Raw genomic sequence first — 3,883 nt, 5'->3', positions numbered from 1 at the left:
GAATCAAAGGGAGGTGTGGTAGAGATTCAGAACTTTGAAGCTGGAAGCAATTGACATTTGGATCCTGGAGGAGGAAGGGGAAGTATTTGTGGTTCGTGTTTACATTGGCTCAGATAACAGGGCTCAAACAGTTGCGGTATGACTTTCTCATCATCACGCCCTCTGCATCAGCTGCACAGAGCTGGCTAAGTGGGGTCCTAGGGACATTCTTCACCAGCTGACCTTTGTCCTGGCTGTTTCTAACACAAGCACCATTAGCTGTCTTGTAGCTTGGGATATTAAATGTCGGAGAGTGGGGGTAGGGTAGAGTTCACCAGGTCAGCCTGCTGCTCTGACTCTGAGTATAGCATACTGTGGATTGCTTGCCAAGAGGTTCTGTACAAGAAGGTGTTATGACTAAATTTTTAACACAGAATGGGGCTACTTGGGGACAAATATATGAGGTATGTATGCTAAGTACTATGCACTTTTTTACAAAAAAAACATACCAGAAAGTATCACTTTTGGATGAATACTGCTGACTTTAATGTACATACTCATGAGGCCAGCAGTATGCTGACGCCATTTTGATCCTAACACTGAATACCCTTAATGTTGGAACTCATCTTTGGAAATGGTCTTAGGGGACTTGTTACATTCCTTTGTATATTATCAATGGTGAGTCTTCATTCTTGGAGGATATATTTGATTTGAAGAAAGAGCCAAAAGTCATGATGACCTCATTATGGTAGGTGATTTGGCAGAGAAACATTGTTTTTGGTGAAAATAATTATAAAACCTTTCTTCCCCCTCTCTAGCATCATCTCTCTAACTGACATCATAGAGTCTAAGATTTTTACTTTTGGAAAGATTAGGAGAAATAAAGTAAGGCATTCCAAAAGAACTTCATGCTGAATGATATTTGGACAATCTAAACTCAGTTCTGAATTTGGAGTATCAATATCATCCATTCAGGGACTATTAAAAAAGAATGGTATTTCAAGCCAATAAAATTAGTAATACTAATATTTGTGCAATGCTTTTAACTTTTCAGAGGGCCTCTGGAACCCGTATTTAATGGTTGCCAAGTTACAATGAGGTAATATTTGATTGCAGCAATTTTTAACCCCTTCAGGTATAGTTAAAGAGAGGAACTTAAACTAATATTTGAACTACTTGGTGCTCTGATTGGATGAGAATGGGTGGAGAAAGTCTTATTATTTTTTAATACACTATCATATTTTATGGTGACATACTTAGGAACCCAGGCTCAGGAGCCAGCTTACCAGAGTTCAAATCTTATCTTCATTGCTTACTTAGCTCAAACTAGCCGCTTGAAACCTCAGGGGTTTTTTTTATCTGCAATATAAAAATAATAATAGTACTTATCTCAGAATTTTTTTTAATTATCAAATGAATGTAAGGTGTACATATTGCACATAGTAAGCACTCAATGAATGTTAATTGTAACTATTAGTATTATTATTTTCCAAGCCACACTATAAAATAGGCAGGACAGGCTTTCTGAACCTCAATTTTATTTGATTGGCACAATAATCTTGATTGTAAGACATGAAAATGCCCAAAGAACAATGTGTAAGAGTGTGAAACTTTCTAAAACTCCCTGCATACAAGATAGATTATAATGATAAGATCTGTTTTTCCTGTCAATTATTCTAGTGAACAACATACTCTGTTTCAGAACTTCATGATTAAAATGGAATTTGTAAACTCTATTTTTATCTGTTGCTACTTCCCTAGTCAGGGCATTTCTGAAAAGGTGTAATGTATGCCAGTGCTTTAAAATTATCATAGAAGTAATGCACAATATGAATTTTACATGTACTTTCTCCTGTATGTTCATTCAAAATCAATGCAAATGGTTGCAAATTCCTCTCCCAGAGAACATTCTAGAAAATTTTGTAGGATTTTCGGTTATGCAGATAAATGGAAAAGTCTTCTTCAACTAATGCTGTTAATTTGGGGTTTACATAATAGAATTTAAGTATTTGAATATAAATGATATCCTTTTTTCAGCCAAATGCTATGATACTTATGTTAATGCCTTGTGATCAAGGGAAAGTCATTTAATTATTCTGGATAATCGTTGGCCAAATTACTCAATTTTTTAATCTAAAGTTCCTCATCGATAAAACAGGGTTAAAAAATAGTACTAAACTGAGAAGGAGGATATATGAGTGTTATGTATAAAAAAATCTGCCATCATTTTGTGTAGGTGTCTCCATTGGGGAGTTAACTGTTCTATGAAAAAGGAAATGAAAATACTTACCACCATGCCTGGCACTTAAGCTCTCCATAAAGATGAGCTACTAAGCAGCAGCAGCAGCAGCAGCAGCAGCAGCAGCAGTAGTAGTAGTAGTAGTGGTAGTGTTATAATAAAATGACCACTACTGTCCTTCAAGATCTCATTGAAATATGAGCCCACTCTCCCTTTCTAATCCCAACACATGATTTATTCACTTATCACAAGATGCTGGATTTTATTGTATGTGTGCATAACCCAAGCACTTGAAAGGATGCACACACGCTTCGAAAGGTTTCCTTCTATTGCTCCAAGCATTGAACATACTTATGAATATAACTAAGACAGGGTCCTTGAGCTGAAAGAAAGGGTAAAAAGGTGTTATGGTGCCTGAGTGACCCTGGTTCCCAGGATATAGCAAAGAGCCAATAGAATTCGAGTAGTGTGGTTGGGATGGGCAGCATTAGGGTGGTAAAAGCACATGCGGAGAGAAGGAATGAGAGGTAAGGCCCTCATGTCAAGGGGGCCCCACATCCAAGGCACCAGGTGTTAGAAAAGAAGAGGGGGCCTTATTGACCTATCCAGACAGCCCTACATCAAACACTTCATGTTCTCCTCAAGCTGAGTACTGTTTTCTCTACAATGCTTACCCTTTCTCCCCAAACACCCTAAGTAACCCCCCTCTGAGTCTTATGGTGTTATCTTAGTATAATTGTTTGACTAAGGAAATTCTCTCCCTAAGGACTGACTTCAGATGATTTTATTTTTGCCGCTGGCTACCCTCAAATATTCTTTATTGAACATTCATGCCCCTTCTCACTAGGAAATGGGTCCTTTCATGGAACTTTGTTTAAATCCCATAATAATTCAATCATTTTTAGTTATTAAAATTTAGTGTGGTTCCATTTCAAAATTGAGCTTCATATGTGGTCCAAAGCACTTCTAGTTCCCCAGGTGAGGAGAGGCTTGTTCACTAAGAGTTGGAATAAATGCCCTACTCTTTGCTTACCCCTCTACACTCACCAAAGTGCGTTTCCTCTGAAGTGAGGGTAGGGGAGGAGGATAGAAGGAGCAGAATATTCTGAAAGGACCTTCTCTTGGTAACCCTTGCCTCACTCTGGTTTGATCTTTTTCTGTGTGTCTGCTGAAATTGTGGCCTTTATGTAAGAGGATGGCTACATTTTTGTTTTTCCGGGGGATGTTCACTCCCACCCCCTTCGTTGTCAAGGAGTTGGTTGCTTGGTACAGCACCCTTGTTGGCTGTTAGCCCTGCTAGTATTGCACACCCTAGCTTTCCTTTGGGTTGGGCATGACATTTTTTTGGCCCAGTAAAGTCTGGGCTGCCCATCTGCTTCTGCCTCTCAGCTGAGCACTATGGTTCTTCACCTGGAGACACAGGTACTACTGGGTACTCTTCCTCAACCTCCGATGCCCTATGAGAACTGGGAGGAGGAGGATTTTGCTTCATGTTCATTCTGTACACCTGTCATTACATTGCCTTCAAGCCCTGATGATGGCTCAGACGCCTCAAGGGAAACTTCTACCTTCAGAATCTCAGGATGAGATTCATGCTGAGCCCCTTTATACCCCAGAGAGGAAAGACGAGCTTCTCTCCACAAACCCCTCACTCCTTACAAAGCT

Source organism: Canis lupus, chromosome 24 (assembly GCF_048164855.1).
Source record: "Canis lupus baileyi chromosome 24, mCanLup2.hap1, whole genome shotgun sequence".
NCBI lineage: Eukaryota > Metazoa > Chordata > Mammalia > Carnivora > Canidae > Canis > Canis lupus.
Note: the sequence above shows the minus strand (reverse complement) of the source record.